Source organism: Heloderma suspectum, chromosome 1 (genome assembly GCF_057233095.1).
Source record: "Heloderma suspectum isolate Gila_16-S chromosome 1, 16-S_ref, whole genome shotgun sequence".
NCBI classification, from domain to species: domain Eukaryota; kingdom Metazoa; phylum Chordata; class Lepidosauria; order Squamata; family Helodermatidae; genus Heloderma; species Heloderma suspectum.
The window spans coordinates 361244968-361264285 of NC_139458.1; positions in this window are offsets into that span (position 1 = coordinate 361244968).

Genomic DNA, 19318 nt, shown 5'->3' on the forward strand with positions numbered 1-19318 from the left:
TGTTCGTCCAAACAGCGAAAAGGTCTCATGATCTGAAAAGTCTAAAATAATCTGGCTTTCGGAAATTGCACCTAAATCGGTGTATAAAAAGGAAAACTAATTTGTACACATTCGTTTTTACTTAGAGTGTTTGGAACCAATCAGAAATGGGGAGCAGGGAGGGCTCAGACCACCCTTACTTTTTAGCAGCTTCTATAATTTCTGTGGTTACTGTTCATGCTCATGAACAATCTGAAAGTGTTTTGATGGATCATGGGAACTGCTATCCTCTAAGAGTTTATTCCTTTCATTCTGTCTGTATCATAATTGCTCTGACATTATGGTTCCTGACATGATTGTTTTAAAACAAACAGAAGTGTTTCAACTGGCTTTCTGTTCCAGCTCCTTAACATTTCCCTTCCTCCTGTCTCTCTCTCTCTCCTTCCTTCCCCCCCCTCTCATTTTTGCACGCGCGTGCACGTGTGTGTGATAAATAGTTTTGGCATGTCCAGATAGGAAAATAAACAATCAGAAATGTTTCCTTCTCCTCTTCTGTCCCATCAGCCACTTTCAATTAATATTAGGAGCTACCAGTGGTTCCCAACCTTGGCTCCCAGATGTTGTTGGACTACAACTTCCATTATCTCCAGCCACCATGGCCAGTGGTCAGGGCTGATGGGAATTGGAGTCAAACATCGGGAGACCCAAGGTTGGGACCCACTGAGCTAAACTCTTACTTTGTTAAATGAGGATTTGAGATACAGTACCCTTTAGAGTAGGGGAAGGAAAAGCTTGTTTTTATAGACTTGCGGCAACACAACTCATAGGGATGTATCCAATGTTAGTCTAACTTAAGACCCATTCTTTTCAATGGGTTTACTCTATGCAGGGCTAACATTGGATGCAGCCCCTAATGTGATACACTTATACAGGGCCAGGTTAGGCTAATGAAACCCCGAAGCAAACCTGTTACTTTGGCTAATGGTTGTACCTGTCAACAACATGAATGATGATGCCACATATAATGACTGGGGATAAGGAGCATAACAGAGCACAGTTGTAAAGAAAGGGCAGGGACAAGGAAGAAGAACCACCACCTTTAAGAAATGCACTGGTAAAGGGCAGAATATTACAAATAAGGGAAAAACCAATGGCTTAATGGTTGAGCACTTGCTTTGAAGGCTTAATGCCCCCCATTTTAATCCCCAGAATCTCCAGTGTCCTAGGCAGCAGGATCAGGAGAAACCTGTCTATGAGATCCTGGAGAGCTACTGCCAGTCAATCAGAGGAGACAATACTGGACTAGTTGAACCAGTGCTGTCACTCTGTATAAGGCAGATTTATATGTCCATAAAAACCACAGCTAGGTTTCCCAGTAATGCCATCTGCCTGCATGGCACTTAGAGAGGAGTGCATGTGTAAAGCTGTTGTACCAGGCCTGGAGGCAGCTGAAGGGTCCAGACTCTAAGCTTTTATTTTATTTTATTTTATTTTAAGCAAATCTCTAGCTCAGGGGTGAGCAACCTTTTTGCCCCCATGCAGTGGTGGGCAGTGGATCAGGGTCTCCATGCCAGCAGTAGGCATGGCCAGAGACTGTGATGGGCATGCCCTGAGCTCCCCCCTGACACACATAGCCTTCCTCTCACTCATTCCTCTCACAGAAACAGGGTGGGTTGGTAGGAACCTACATCAGGATCTTGGGGACAGGTAAGGGTTATACCTCCTCTCTCCCAATGACTTCACCTCCCCAGGCAGGGACGGCTTTTTCTCCCTGCTCAAAGAGGAGATGGGCCACTCTAGCTTGCCTTACTCCATGGTTTCTTCTCAATAATAATGTTATTGAGCAAAAAACCACAGAACATGGAGCGCTAAGAGTACCCCCCTTTTTACTCTCCTCACCAACTGCAGTATCCTCCAGGTTTCCCAACTGCATCTGCATATCCTCCAGGTTTCATGCTAAACTAGAACATTTCAGGAAAATATCTGCAGTGTGTGTGTGTGATGGAGATCCTCCATTGACATTGGTTTTCCCAGGGATGCATTCAGATATATTGTTTGCACCTGCACTATGACTCTCCACATTGGTAGCACCATCAGGGAGTGGGCTCACACAGGCTAAAGATGGGAACATTGTAGCTTCCAGGAATTAGATGAGCTGACAAAAAGTGTGTCTGATCCCTCCTGCCAAATACATTTGCTCTCTGTAAACATGTATTTCCCACAATGTCTCATTTCTGAGAATGAGCATGATTCAATAATTAGCACGTAGGACATGGCTGTGGGATGTATATGCTCAAATCACACCTGAGTCATGATTCAGCGCCCTCAGGAAAATGTCTCTGTCTCAGTTTCTACTGACTGCATAAAAAGAGTCCAATAATCTATGAGGGCCTTCCTCATGGAGGATAATGCTGTCGATGGCTACTAGTCATGATAACTATATATTTCCTTCAGTATCAGAGACAGTTTGGCTGTGAATACCAGTTGTAGGGAAACATTGTCAGGAGAATGCTATTCTCATGTCCTTCCCTTTGGTCTGAGACAGTTCTTCTTATATTCTTACATCATAGCATTTCTGGGAAGACTTTAAAACTTTTTTCACAGTACATATGTAAAGTGTGCCATGTCTCTTTAGATTGTAAGCCTGCAGGCAGGGACTATCTTGTTTTATTGCATGTGAGCTGCTCTGGGAGACTTTTTAGCTGAAGAGCAGGATACAAATAGTACAAATAATAAAAGAAGTGCTGTGTCAGGACTATGCCTGCAGTAATAGATTTACATTTTATGTGATGGTGCTTGGACTGCAACTGGTGCTGTACCTGCTGAAGGGGAACGACAACAGGAACTCATCTGACATCAGGTATACATATATACCTGACAGTCATCACCTGTCAACTCTACTGACAGTGTAATACCACCGGCACCTCCAAGATTAGCATCACAGCCGCCATAGCCTTATTCAAATGGTATATGGGAAATGCTGCCAGTTTGTCACTCGGCTTGACTTTGTGTTGCCCTTTTATCTTCCTCACAGTTCTTTGAAAATAAAATGTGATACCCCTTTCATTATTCACAGAAATAGATAATCTTTGCTGTGATAGCACATTGGTCTATTGGATTAATCAGTCAACAGAGCCCCAAAACCTGAAGCTACAACAAACTTTGGAATGTACTTTTTACAGCACGATTTTTTACGTGTCCCCTATACAGGCCCTTCTTTTGAGACCGGTGCCTTCAGAGGCGCATTTGGTGGGGACCCAAGAGAGGGTCTTTTTGGTGGCTGCTCCCAGGCTGTGGAACTGTCTCCCAAAGGGGGCGAGGGTTGCTCCCTCTCTGCTGTCCTTCTGCCAGCAGGCAAAGACTCTTTATTTAAGAAGGCCTTCAGCCTGTAAGTGGGTCTGGTGGGTTGGGTGCTGTTTTTTTAAAAAAATAAATCTGTCATTGTTATGCTTTTATTGTCTTTTAATGTATTGTTTTAATCAATTGTAATGGTTCTATAAGCTGCCTTGAGTGCCATTTTTTGGTAGAAAGACAGGGTACAAAATAAATAAATATATAATATTCAGAAGTATGTCCCACTGTGTCCAATAGGGCTTACTCCCTAGAAAGTGTGTTTAGGATTGCAGCCTTAATTGTTCAGAATTTTTCACATATTAGCATTCTCTAAATTACTGATTTATTCAGGGGGGAATACATCAATTTCAAATTTTTTAAAGCTATTTTTACAAGATGTTTTTAAGTATAATAAACTATAGATGAGATATTTAGTAACATATCATAAGAGCAATTTTATGCATTAAAATATTAAGCAAGGGTTAGAACACTAAAGCAGAGCTGGGAAAAGTTCAGGCTTGCAGGATCTATTTTGTTTTTTGCTAGAATGTTGAGGTCTAACAACCAGAGACAGGCACAAAATGGTGGCTCAAGTGGTAGGGTCAATTATCTACTGTACTCCATGAACCATACACTGGGATATATACAAACTGGCCAGCAATCCCGAACAAAGACTTGGACAAAACCAACCAATTAATGCTCCTATTATACAGATGAGGAACAATGAGGCTCAAAAATATGAAGTTAGCACAAGGCCCAGACCAGCCATGGCAGAGGGTTGTTGTTGTTTTATCCCCTTGCTTTTGTTATAGACAGAAACCCTAGGAGATCTACCAGCAGATCGTGACCTGGACTCTACCTGCCCCTGTGCTAAAGAGTAGTTAACACCTCAGTCTCAGTAATGCACCTGAAAATAAAGTTTAATAGTGAAAGATTTTATCCTATTGCCTTATCACTTCTAAATATTTTGGAAGGAAGGCTCAGGAATAAGAACATGAGGAAAAGCCATGCCGAATCAGACCAAAGACCCATCTAGTCCAGCATTCTGTTCCCACAGCGGCCAACCATCTGCCTGTGGGAAGCTCACAAGCAGGACATGAGAACTATGCACCCTCCTACTCAAGTTCCCCAGCAACTGGTATTCAGAGACATATTGCCTCTGATACTGGAGGTAATATAATATTAGCCATCATGACCAGTAACTACTGATAGCCTTATCCTCCATGATTTTGTCTAATTCCCTTTTAAAGCCACCCAACTTGGCAGCCATCACTACATCTTGTGGTAACAAATTCCATAGTTTAAGTATGTGCTGTCTGAAGTACTTCCTTTTATCTGTTTGGAACTTCCCCCCCCCGCCCCCCCAGCTTCACAGGGTTCTACTATCAGGACAGGTATGGTGAAAAACATCTCCTTATGCACTTTCTCCACAGCATGCATAATTTTATACATCTCTAGCATACCCTTCTTGCTTGCTTTTTTTCCTAGGCTAAAAGCCCCCAAACATCATAATCTTTCCTCATAGGGGAGTTTCTCTAGCCCCTTGATCATTTTGGGTTAACTTTTTCTGTATCTCATTTCACAGGCAAAGCTGTAGAAGAGCCTCTTAGGGAAATGTCACTTTATTTGTACTACATGAACATTGAAAGTTGGGAAATTCATGTTTTTAAACCAAGTAGTTATGAAAATCACAAGTCTCTGTAACTGGAAATCCCCAGTGTTGTCAAGATCCCCTCCCAGGAAGTTAGTATACGGTGTTAAAACTAAACTGCACCCACATATGGATCTAGAGCTGGGGCAAAAATTCTTAGAAAAATAATATTCTGACTAAAATTTATTTTCAGACTCCCCTCAAACTGATGGAGAATTTTCAGCCCCCTCCTCTTTGGGAATATATGATAAAATCCCCCATCCCACTTTTGCCACGCAACCATACATCAGACCTAATCATTATCATTGAAGGAAGTTTGCTCCCTACTCCTTCCACTCCTCCTCTCCTCCTACCCTGAATTAACCATATAGTTTTATTCAGTACTTCTGCTAACTGAGCCACAAGTTCTCAGAAGGGAACATTTCTGAGAAATGTTCTTAGAATTTCATCTCAGTTCTATGCTGCTTCAAATCATCTTTCATTGATAAGAATTCATCACAAACCTAAAAGCATTCAAAACCAATAGCCTTGCAATGCTCAGAAATGAGATCTTACCCTATTTGTTTACACAATGTACAGGCTAGAAACTTTACTGAAAGACTGAATGAGTCATGAAGGGGTTTAGACCACCTTGTAGTCATTGCAGTATGTTATTCAGCCATCAGTGTGGCCTGCTCTGAACCACAACACTGTAATTATATTGCTAAAGTACAAGCAGAATACATGGAGAACAAGTCTCATTGTTTTCTTTCTTTCTTTCTTTCTTTCTTTCTTTCTTTCTTTCTTTCTTTCATTATTAAAGGAGCCAAGTGTAATCCTGCTTGCCACAACAAGGTGAAATTGTGCTTTTCCTGGCTACCTTTATCACTGTGTAGTCAGATGCAAGACAGATTTAGTAATTGCAAGATTGAAAATGGCTACAACAAAGCACACTGGGCTTTCTTCTTTTTAGAATTTAGGGGAGCGATATGCCAACTTGATGTGCAAAATCAGTCAGTGTTTCACAAATAGGAATGTGAAAAACAGCTTCCTATATCACACAGATCATCTAAGAATTTCTACCAGTGTGGGTTACCTCCAGTGCCTTTAGAGATTATGTGTTTAGTAGCTAAGGGCCAAAGTTCATGTAATGTGTCTTGCACAGAGAAAGTTATGTGTGAGCAACTGTGGAGGCAGCATCAACCATGTAATTCCTGATATATGTAGAATGGCTTTAGGGGCTTTTCTACACAAGGCATTTATTGTGCGCTCATCATTCCCTACTCATGGTTGTTTATGGGTTCTTTAGATGCTTCCATTTTGTTTCTGTATCTAAAGTGCACTTTTGGTGAGGGTTTTTTTAGAGCAGGGAAAATGTGGCATTTAATTGTGAAAGTGAAAAAGGAGTGATTTCTTCTTGTGCATTTGTGCTATTTTGCTATACCACAGTGCCACTTATGTAGTGGAAAAGCGGGAAAGGAAATGCTCTTGTGTAGTGCTCGGGTCTCAATTCTGCGATGAAACTGAAAGTAGATACAGCAGATTAACAGCTAACTAACAGCATCATGTGGAAAAGTTGTAGGTCTAAGGATGGTGACAGTAAAAAAAGCAATGAATTTCGGAGAGCACACACTTTGTTGGGAAGCCCAATCATGCTCCCAAGAGATTTCCAGGAATATGATCTGCTTCCCAACAAAGTGCATGCTTCCCATGCACAAATTCAGTGGTGGCAAATTTGGGCAGTGATGGCAGGTGGCAATGACTGCAAAAATGGCCAGGGGGCCACCTATGGCCCACGCATTGCCCAACCCTGGTCTAACATTATGCCAGTTGTGGTTAAAATACTGGTTTGAAGTCTGGAATTTTGTTATATGAAGACATTTTGTAGGATTTGCTATTTAACTTATTCAATTTGCTTTAAACGTGATGACCTAGAAGAAGTTCTCCACTCATTGCAGAAGGAGCTACCTATTGAATTGTTTTTAGCCTATTTTTTTAGTTTGTCTGTTTACTGAGAAGTTATTTTATAACATGCATCTGTCATATAGCTCTATATTATCTATTTCTATTTGCATTTATCATATTGAATAGCACAATACACTTTTAAAAGAGAGAGAGAGAGAGAGAGAGAGAGAAATCAATTATCACTGTAAACTTCACATTCTCTCTCTCTCTCTCTCTCTCTCTCTCTCTCTCTCTTTTAAATGTGTATTGTGCTATTCAATAGCAGTGAGGAAACAGCTATCTTGATGAAGAACATTGTGGGGGAGAAACTTCGATCTCCTCCCTCACAGCATTCCTGATTAGGATCACGGTGCGGGGGGGAGGTTAAAGCCTGCCTCCACTCCAGCATTCCTATCAGGATGGCTGTTTCCCCACTGCTGTAACAGTGCTCTGTTACCTGTCCACCAACTTATGGTTGATCAGCCAGGTGATGGGAAAAAGTGAGCAAGGCACCCCATAGATTCCCCATGGGCCAAATACAGAGTAGCTGCGGGATGCATGTTGCCTGAAGACTGCAGGTTACCCACATCTGATTTATTGCATAGTTGGAACACCATTTTGAACCTGAAGGAGAATACAAAGCAGAGGAACCCAGATTTTGAATTCCATTTAATCCCATTCACATAAGAACATAACTAAGAGATGTATTGCAATCTAGAGATGGAAAGAGAACAGTGTTCAGAAGAATGTATTTCTCAAGTTAGTTATCTGCTCATGACGTTAAAACTTCACCAAATCGGTTAACAGCATCTTCTTTTTGCTTGACAACTAGCACACATTTTGGAGACATTCTGTTGATGGCCTTTAAAATCCACCCTCATCTAACCAAGATATTAAACAAATATTTGTACAAAAACAAAGCAGCAGCCCCCTATTGCACTAATAGCAGTTTAGAGGCAATTTAGAACCAGAAAATAGTAGGGGGGGGGGTACAAAGGGCCAAACCATCCTTCCCCAACCTTGTGTCCTCCAGATGTTGTGGACTTCATCTCCCATCAGTTCTAACCAGCATGGCCAATGGTGAGGAATCCTGGGAGTTGTAGTCCAAAACATCAGGAGGGCACCTGGTTGGAGAAGGCTGGGCTAAACACTGCTTTGCGTAGTGTCACAGCTTTAATCAAATTTGAAGCCACTCCCCACCCCAGCTTCTTTAACAAAAAAAATTAAAATGTTGGGAGATCCAACCATAGCTTTCCAATGTGACATGTAGTTCGGCCTTTTAACCAACAAATTATCCTGAGAAGTCAGACTGTTAGTTAATGGGTGCTGAGGTGAGCTGGTGTGTGTGTTGTCCTTTTCTGACTGCCAGGTACAAATTGTAAGAATTCAGCTGTTCCAAAATGGATGAAATAATATATTGAGAGAATACTGTACTATGAGGATGTTCAGTGACTTGGGGTGGCAAATTCGGACAAAGGTTAAAATGTTATTGGTGTACCTGTTTATTCATTACATGTTGCGTTCCCAAATCCTCCTTGGCTAGCCAGCTGTCAGACTGGAGACAACCAAAGCCTCAGCTGGTACTAATTTCTATGCTATCAAATACAGATGGAAAATACAAAGTGAAGAAGCAGCCATTAGCACCCACATGACGCCTGACACAGCTTGGGAATGTTAGTGTGGGTATCATTCTGTCACAACTGCCACACCAGAAGAGACAATGAACTTCCATGTCTGGTATCCTTTCTATGGTCGTAGCCAATATGAAAGCACCAGACAAAGGCAGAATATTGTCTATGCAAAAATATATTATTCAGCATTCTGCCATGACCATAAGGGAAAAGGGGGAGTCTTCCTGACTCTAAGTCTTGCTAAATTGTGCCTTGAAACATGAACATTAATAACCATTGCAATTTTTTAAATCCTAGTCTGAGTGAGTACAGATGTTCCTCTGTTCAATAGCTATTCTTCCTTTGAACCGTGGTGCTCATTTATTTACCTCAGTTATATTAAGTGGCCTTAAGTTCATCAAATGAACCTGATGTTCATATGTATTTCAAAATGACCTACTGTTCACCAGGGCTGAATAAAAATAAATTTTAAGAGCTTCAAACATTTACAGAGTTTTGGGAATTCCACTAGCAATTCCATCATTCACACAATGTGGGATTTGCAGGTATTCTTGGCATTGGTCTAACTCTACTCAAAGTATCCATAATTGATGTAATTATGGATACTTTGCAAGCCAGCAGCCATGAGACAAATGAGTACTTTGCAAACCAGCGCCCATACTGGAATTATTTAATTTAACTTTGGGAATGAAGTCTGCTTTGCTACAGCAGTGCAACACCACAGCAGCCATTCATGTCTTCTGAAAGACATTCCTCCAACTGTTTATTCCAGAGAAGCATGATTAGGTTTTACACAATTGCTCCAAAGATCACAGTCCAGTCAAGCAACCCTTTCCACATACCTTCAAGCAACCCGTTCCACATTGACACATCTGCCGAGGAACCTCTGCACATTTGTCATGAACTCCGGTGCTTTGCAGAAAAATTGAGGGGGTCATGCATAACTGGTGCATAACCTTTTTGGCCCTGAGGACCACATGTGATGCTGGCTTGGGAGCCACATGCACATGTGTACACTTATACCAACACATATATCCTGCATGCATAAAAAATTACTTTGTTACTCACTTGTAGTGAGTACAAGTGGCAGGGAATTCAGCAGCAGTGGAGGTGTAAAGGTGCCCTCAGGGATGCAGTAAAGGCATGGTTGTGCACCCCTGCTCTAGGATGTACACTCAGTTCATGCAAGACATTGAGCTTTATTGGGCTTTACTGCTCATGGGCCATGCCCATTGCAGACCACTGACTTCACAGCCTTAACCAAAGCTGAGTGCTTCTGGCCAGTCCACAGCTCTGCTCATGCGTTGTGCTGACCTGGCAGTTTCTGTGTCTTCACTATCAAATGCCAGTCAGTAAGGAGGGCTTGGATCCCCTGCCCATGGTTACCATGTAGCAGCAGCCTCTTACATCCCAAATGCCAGCACACTCTTCTTGCCAACCACCTGCCTGTAGTGTTTAATAAGCAATTAAACATATTCAGGGATAGAGTTTCTTGTTCAGGAAGAAAGGCATGAACATTTGAGATTTTAGAGCTTAAAGGAGATATGATAAAGGGAAAATATGGAGATGTATCAATTCATGGAGGGCTGCGGTGGCTTATGGAGGGCCGCGGTGGCTTAGTGGTTAAGACGCTGAACTGCAGACTGGAAGGTCGGCAGGTCAGCAGTTCGAGACCCGAGTGCTGCGTGACGGAGTGAGCTCCCGTCTTCAGTCCCAGCTTCTGCCAACCTAGCAGTTCGAAAGCAAGAAATTGCAAGTAGATAAATAGGTACCGCCTCGGCGGGAAAGGTAACAGCGTTCCGTGCACCTCGGTGTTCAGTCATGCCGGCCACATGACCACGGAAGCGTCTTCGGACAGCGCTGGCTCTTCGGCTTAGAAACGGGGATGAGCACCGCACCCTAGAGTCGGACACGACTGGTTGGGGACACCTTTACCTTTTTATCAATTCATGAGTGGTAATGCAAGGGGACATAAGGGGGGAAATGTCTTTCTCTCCCAAAATTCAAAAATATAGTGTTATCCCCTGAAGCGGCTAGACATCAGGATGACAACAAACAAAAGCAAGGACTTATTCACATAAGACATCGTCAACTTTGGGGATACATTTCTTATGGGATTTTGTGATGACAGCTAGTACTAGATGACTACATGATTATATTAGCCATTGCAATCTGAAGTCCACTTTCCATTTTCAGAAGCAGTATACCTGATGTCAGAAAACCATTACAACAGGAAGTGGAGATTATGTCCACCTCACCATACTTATGATCCATTCTGAAGCACCACTCTGGCTACTGACAGGTGGAAGGATGTTGACTGAGATGGACCATTTGTCTGATGTGCCTTTATCACAGCCAGGTTGAGGTCTTTTGCTGCCTAAGGTGAAGGACAAGATGGCTCCCCGCATTCCATATATAGAAGCCATCCTTCCTGACTGGCAGCTGAATCTTATTTCAAACACTGGTGACGGGAAAGTGTCCTCCACCACACCTGTGGGCAGCAGACTAGCTTACTAGGTGGAGGACAGGCCATGTGACACACATAACATTGTCCTTCAGTACCTCAACATCACTCCCTGTCCCCCAGTATGTGCCAGCTGAAGCAGTTGTCTCACTCTGCCTAATGACAGGGCCAGCCCTAGCATCTATGTAAATTATGTGCAACCAAAATACGATAATTATTACTGACAGCCCTTTGGTTCATTTTAAGTATTCAAATGTCCTCTCATATCTAAACAACCACTCATTCCTGAGTTAGGGCATTATTCTCAATGCAAGTAATGCCCCAAACCCTAACCACACCATTTAGTTTGGAATGATGCCCATTCATTTTCAGTGGACTTACTGCCATAGGATTGAAGCTTCAAGTTGCCAGTGACTTACAATGACATCATGGGTCTTCACTGTTAGCAAGAGTGGCTGAATAACTGAGTCCATGAGGTGAAGGCTTGGCAAGCAAACTTTACTTGGTTGCAAAAGACACACACCAACACACTGGCACAAGAACTGTATGTTTTCTCTGTACAAGAAGAGGCCCTGGTTAAAATAGCAAAAACTCCTCCTTGCTAGTAGGTAGCATTTTCTGCATGTATCCAGGGCAGCTGATATGCTCAGCACCCTCAATGACCCCTACATTACATCTCTAAGAGCAAACTAACCCTTTGGTGGGACTTTCTATTAGTGTGATCTCCTGCCATCACTATTCCAACATTCACAGCAATGCAGTGAGTGAAATAATGGAGGAGAGAAGCTACAGAGACAAGGGGGCAATGGCATCCCATTTTCTCTGTATAGCTTTTTTATCATGTGAAGTCTTATACCTCCACACAATATGCCTTATCTTTAAAATAGCATTTAAGTTTGAAAGGACTTCTCACTGTGGGTGCTCCTCATGCACAGCTGAAAACAATCCAAAATGGGCAGCAGTTCTACTGCATAATACACAGTATGATATTTTTGTGTCTTGCATTTTAGCTCAATACACATTCTGTTTGTGAAAGACAAAGACTGAATAGCGTTAAGTGGAATTTCTTGTCCATTCCCACTGTTGGTATGTGATCTTCTGACAATATGTGGGTGTTCTTCTGGCTACAGCCAAACTCCAGACCTTTCATTTTTGTTCCTCTGCAGACAGATACAACAGAAGGCCATTTGCAGCCTCTAAGCTATATTTTTTTCCATAACAGTTAGCAAAGGATTTTGTGAGAAACAGGAACAAACAAGCAGATAAATTATAGCTTCTTCTTTTCACATAGGTTGCAAAGATGTGCATTCTCCTGAGTAGTCACCTGTTTATATGGCCTGATTCATATGTTACAGGAGTAGCATGGGGGGAACTTCTTCCCTCTCATATGACACCATGCCACTCCAGTGATGTTTGTAGAGAAGTGGTCCTTTACGTGGCCCGGCCAGATGTCATGGTTCCTCCCCATTCCAGCATTGCTGGGCCACAGAGAAGGAACCACATCATTTTGCCTTCCACGCAGTGTTCCTCTCTATCAAAACTGGCCAAAGACATTTTTGCTGCCTGAGATGGGCACCCGCCTACCCAGTTAAAGTGCATAATACTCAAGGTATATCAAATTATTTTGGCACCTTAATTAGAAAATCCCACAAGTCTATCTCCTTGTCCCTGGGAATAAAAATGCAAGAATACTAAATTAAATCATTAACAATGAGCTGTCTTTTCATGACACCCCAAACCAGCTACCAGAGCTGGCTACCTCACTCTGTCTAACGCATAGGTGGGCAACACATGGCCCATGACATGAATGCAGCACTCTCCAATGTGGCCCCCACCACCCCCTGCCGCATTTCTGAATTCGGTGGTGGAAAAAAAATTATCATAAAAATGGCACTTTTAGTGTTGCAGAACATTAAAAGGGTCAACTATAGCTTGAGAACAAGCTAAATTTAATCCTTTTAGCACTATTGAGCGCTATAGAAGAGTTTGCCAATAAATTTCAGCAGCAAACCACTGATTTTTAAAAATTATTTTTTGGGGGTGCCCTGTGGACTAAGCAGCATCCTGGAGTGAGTCACCCACAGGGAGGCCTAGGGGGTAAACATGGCCCCAGGACCTCCTGCAGTTGCCGACCCCTGGTCTAATGGTAAGTCTGGCCCTGTGGAACTGTAAAGTTTGTTGCAGCAGATCCATTCCTTCTCTACAGAAATTTCTTACAGCTTAGTGGCAGTAAATCTGTAGTAATGGCTCACTTGCTAAGTAGTCTAATAATGGCAAAAATCTGGATGGGTGACTGCATGGCAACATTTCCTTCTGCCTGCTTTAAGCAATTCTTCTCTCATCCCTGAAGAGCCTTGCATGGGGTGGTGAGGAGACCCAGGTTAAAATCAGTTACAGAGTTCACCTTGGGATAGTCACTAACTAGCTTACTTACTGGTCTGGTTTCCACATAATGCTAACCCATGGTTTATTTAAGCCATTGTTTGTTGCCCTGCCCAGAGTTTGTCTGGCAGATGATTGAACAAACTGTGATTTTTTTTTCGCAACCCCTAGGTTGTTTGTTTCCCTCCACCTTCATCCACTCCCTCATTATATTCAAAATGTCTTTGTGACACTGTAGTACTGACATGCAGAGTGCTTGGTTTTTTTGACTGCTCTTGATTGCCACCTCTGTAGCCTGGTGAAACAACCCATGAACAACCCACAGTTCTGGGTTTGCACATAATGAAAACTTTATGATTTAAAAAACGCAGAGTTTACAACCCAACAACAAACCATAGGTTCTTTTTCTGGGTTGTTGATGGTTAGCAAACAATAGTTAGTATGGCTGCATTCACACTTCACAACAACCCAAAATTCAACAAGCCATATGGGTTAGCATTATGTGCATACCAGGTGTGAAGAAATGCCTGTATATAACTTGTTGTTCTGTAAGGTTTATTTTGTGTGGCCTCCATGAAACTACAATGTATTTGAGTAGGTCTAAGGCCTTGTTTTGTTATGTTCAAAGGCCTGTATAGTAGTTGCTTAGCAACATTCTGAAAAGGGGCGGGCGGGACAGATTGCGGGACAATCGCTTTGAATATTGTTAGATGTGGCCTGGAGCAGGTAAATTTAATTCTGACTAGCTGGGGATTCTAGCTAGATGGAAAAGAGCAGTTGGGAAATAACAGGTAAGATATGCCAGCAGCAGAGTAGAGATGTGCCAAAATGTTATATTTGTGGAACGGTTCCAACTATTCCAGTTTCAACTCTGTAACAATTACATATAACAGTTCCAAAATAATGCTGTACTGGGAAGCTAGCAGGAGATGGAACTTTTAGTTTTGATATAGTCCAAAATGTTATGACACTACATCATTCTTGGAAGGCTTTTTATACTACCTATCTACTTTTAATGATTACAACAAATAAAACCATCAATATAGGTTAAAACAAAGCAGAAAAAATGATAATTACACTTTTTAATTAAACATGTTATTTCACCTAAAATAGTAAAATTAATAAAAAGTGATTAATCAGCATACCATAAAATTGAAATCAAAAGGAAGTTAATAATATTTTTTGTGCTACAGGTAAGTAAATATTAAATACAACTGAAACTACTTTAACAAATATATTAAATATATAATAAAAAATAAAACAGCTTACACTAGGTATAGACCAAGTGAAACAGCAAATATATCTTTGTGAAGAAGATAAGAGTAATTAAAACATAATACTGTTTGATAATACTGATTGCTGACTGCACATTAACTTTATATAAAATAAAACTAGGACTAGACTAGATATGATATATAATGAAATAAAAATAAAAATAAACAGTTTACATTGAGCAGTTTTTTCAATGGCATTGAGGACCACGAAATAACCCCATAACATACTGTTTATTTTGTCTTTTGCTCATTGCAAGCTGACCAAACAACAACAACAACAACAATAATAAACTAAAAGAAATAAATAATAAATGGAAAAATAATGGGCCTATAAAAATGAAATAGAAATACAAATAGAAACACTGGAAAAACAAAAAAAGAATGAACAGAGCAGAAATAATACACTATTTGGAACATGGAACTAGTTAGAATGTGGAGAGGATATAATGGAGAAACTATGAAAGTAACTTAGCAGATAGGAACTCTATTAGGAACAGTAACTCTTAGGAATGTTTGGAACCGACATGACATGGGTAACACGGGTATGTTAAAATGAAGTAACTGAAGCAAGTTCCAGACGTTCCAGTGAGTCAGCAAGTTCGCGCATGTCATGGATGTCAGGGTCATGTGACGGGGGGGAGGAAAAACAACACTCCCACACTCTCACCATCTGACCGGTATACAATTCTAATTCCACACAGTTTCATTTTGCTTATACTCTAAATGTTATATTGGAAATGGATCTACTGAGGAACACGTTATTTCTGAAACCAACTTTGGAACATTGTTATTTTAGCTGTTATGTTATTTAATACCCATCCCTCGTTAGGAGTTTAGTCAGAGGGAGTCTGTGGTAGAGGGAGGGAGAAGGTCTGCTGGTTGGTGTGTGGTATCTGAGAAGGACTAAGAGAAAGCTGAGGAGAGTGCTATTCTTTCTCTGCAGCATAACCTTAGGTGGCCGGTGAAGATCAGGAGTAGGTGGCTGTGTTCTTCTGAGAAGCTGCCCTAAGATCTTGCTAGAAGAAGGTTAAACAAGCAGGCAGTAAAAACCCAGATAAACTGTCCAAGCAGCCAGTAATACAATGGCAAGAGCTTGGATGTCAGAGGAAGCCTGTATCCAGAGGCTGGACCTGGTGACAAGGGTATTAGCCTGGGTTGGAGGTTGAGGGAATTTAGCTCGAGGTAAAAGCCATCCTCAGAGGCTTGTAACAGCAACAGTGTGTTTTGAGTCCTAAGGACTTGTCACTAAGCAGTCTTTTGAAAACCTCAGAGTAAATATTAGTAATCCCTTAGGTACAAAATATCCCTTTAATAAATTACTTGTTTAATAGTTCATCTTGTCTCAAGTGTTGGTACTCATCTAAGCCTCTTATACCAGCTATTAGGAGGTTTTAAAGTTTTCTGACAGAAGAGGTGGCAGTGGGAAAGTATCAGCTCTGAGTTATAGTGGCAGAGCACTCCTTAGGTCCGGAAATACAAGCATTTACTATAAATAAGAAACCCCATAGGCAGCACTGTCCAGCGAAGGAGCAGTTTCCCCATCAGTGGTTGCAGCAGTGGCAGGAGGAAAGCCCCCATACCAGGCCAGTGAGTTTCTAGCCACTTCCTCTAGACCTGGTTTTGATGAGATAAGAGCATTTCATTGTTATAGTTACCTCACTCAGGGACATATTTGATATGTAACTTTAAAGGATAAGAGGCTCTTTGGTTTAGGGGGCTGTTGTTTTTGATGGCTCCATCTTCCCCACATGCAGACATTTAAATGCTGTCACTCCAAGTGGTTTCTCTTTAGAACAGATGTGTTTTTCAAACAAATGGTCCCAAGGAGATCATGACTAGAGCAGCACATGTATACACTGGTGAAAAACCATGGTTTGTTAGTGCAGCTGCCTTCACACATCATGACAATCCAGAATTCAACAACCCATATCATGGGTTAGTGTTGTGTGCAAACCAGGCCACCATCTTGAGGTCTTAAAGCTTGTTTTAAATAAATAAAAGAAAGAGGAATAATGACATACACACAGCCTAGTTTAATAGTATGTGACTGTTTGGGGTAAGTCATTTTCTCTCTGCTGGCTTAAGCTCTTTTTGTATTGACAAAGATTGCTCCTGTCAGTTTGGTTCAGTACATTTCTTGCTTTAAATGCATTTAGTACTGGCTGATGTTTAGTCTGAGTAAATAATCCAAAGTGTTTACACTGGGGAGAGGTTGTTCAAGCAAAGCAGCAGCAGCAGCAGCATGAAATACTCTTTAGATTTCAGGCAAACCCTGTGCATCTAATAAAGTATGTTTGCTTTTCTATGGTCAATGCAAACAATGAAGGATGCACAGTAGATAAAAGAAAGTTTTAAAATGACCCTCTCTTTCTCTCTCTCTCTTTAGTGCAAGGGCTTTAGAAACCACCACCTGGAGATTATTCCCCACTCCCTTAGTTACCACATTTCTATACCACCCTTTAACAATATTTCCAGGGCAGTTTACAAAGACACATCTGTGCTTCTAGTTTTGTAAATTACTGTGATGACTAGCCTTTTGTATCATGCTGCTGTAATAGCATCCCTTGCTATTTTAAAGTGTTCTTGCTGTGTAAAGCTAGCGTGATAAAAAGATGAAAATGACATCTCATGCCATACAGTATATTGCTTGTGCTCATGGGGACTTGTGAGAGACAGAAGAACTGCTCTCCAAACATCATAGAAGGGACCATACACCTGGTCCCATTAAAATCAATGGGGAAAAACTCCCTACTGGAATCAATAAAGAAGGAAGCAAACTGCTTGGGAAAGCATGAATGAGTAAATGCCACCCCATTGTGCAATGTGATACAAATTCAGCACCCTGTATTTTGGAGCGATTTTGCCTCTACTCCACTGAACAAAAGAATAAGCAACTTCACAGTACAGGAAAAGCAGGTAGGAACGCAAGCTTGAGTATATGCCATAGCCAAGCCAATGGGTTCTCCCCCTCCTGATCCAGATATTCTACATACACCCACTTCCTTTTCCACTTACAGTTCGGTTCATGGCTTTATATGTACATTTAAAAGCTGTGGTCTCCAGCAAAGGAGATCATTACCTTGTCATGGTGCTGGAGCTTGAGCACCTCAATGACATCATGAGCTAAACCGTGAAGGGACACCCAAGACGGGAAGGTCATGGCAGAGAGGTCAGACTAAATACGATCCCTGGGGAAGGAAACGGCAACCCACCCCAGTATTCTTGCCATGAAAACTAAATGGATCAGTACAACCAGAGATATGTTGGTATACCATCGGAAGATGGGACTCCCAGGTCGGAAGATGGTCAAAATGCTACTGGGGAGGAACAGAGGATAAGTTCAACTAGCCCCAGATGTGATGACGCAGCTAGCTCAAAGCCGAAAAGATGGCTAGCAGCTGATGGTGCTGGTGGTGAACGACGAATCCGATGTTCTAAACATCAACACACCATAGGAACCCGGAATGTAAGATCTATGAGCCAGGGCAAATTGGATGTGGTTATTGGGGAGATGTCAAGATTAAATATAGACATTTTGGGTGTCAATGAACTGAAATGGACTGGAATGGGCCACTTCACATCAAATGGCCACCGGATCTACTACTGTGGACAAGAGGACCACAGAAGAAATGGAGTAGCCTTCATAATTAATAATAAAGTGGCTAAAGCAGTGCTTGGATACAATCCAAAAAATGACAGAATGATCTCAATTCGAATTCAGAGTAAGCCATTTAATATCACAGTGATCCAGATATATGCCCCAACCACAGATGCTGAAGAAGCAGAAGTAGATCAGTTCTATGAGGATCTGCAGCACCTACTGGATAGTACACCAAACAAAGATGTTATTTTCATTACAGGAGACTGGAATGCTAAGGTGGGTAGTCAAATGACACCTGGAATTACAGGCAAGCATGGTCTGGGAGAATAAAATGAAGCAGGACATAGGCTGATAGAATTTTGCCAAGACAACTCACTGTGCATAACCAACACTCTCTTCCAACAACCTAAGAGACAACTTTATACATGGACATCACCAGACGGTTGACACCGAAATCAGATTGACTACATCCTTTGGAGCCAAAGGTGGCGGACATCTATGCAGTCAGTAAAAACAAGACCTGAAGCTGATTGTAGTTCAGATCACGAAATTCTTATTGCACAATTTAGAATCAGACTAAAGAGAATAGGGAAGACACAGAGATCAGTTCGATATGAGCTCACGAATATTCCTAATGAATATGCAGTGGAGGTGAAGAATAGATTTAGGGAATAGATTTAGTAGATAGGGTCCCGGAAGAACTATGGACAGAAGTTCGCAACATTGTTCAGGAGGTGGCAACAAAAAAGTCCCAAAGAAAAAGAAAACCAAGAAGGCAAGATGGCTGTCTGCCGAGACACTGGAAGCAGCCCAAGAAAGAAGAAAAGCAAAAGGCAACAGTGATCGGGGGAGATATGCCCAATTAAATGCAAAATTCCAGAGGTTAGCCAGAAGAGATAAGGAATTATTTTTAAACAAGCAATGTGCAGAAGCGGAAGAAGATAATAGAACAGGAAGGACAAGAGACCTCTTCCAGAAAATTAGAAACATCGGAGGTAAATTCCAGGCAAAAATGGGTATGATCAAAAACAAAGATGGCAAGGACCTAACAGAAGCAGAAGGGATCAAGAAAAGGTGGCA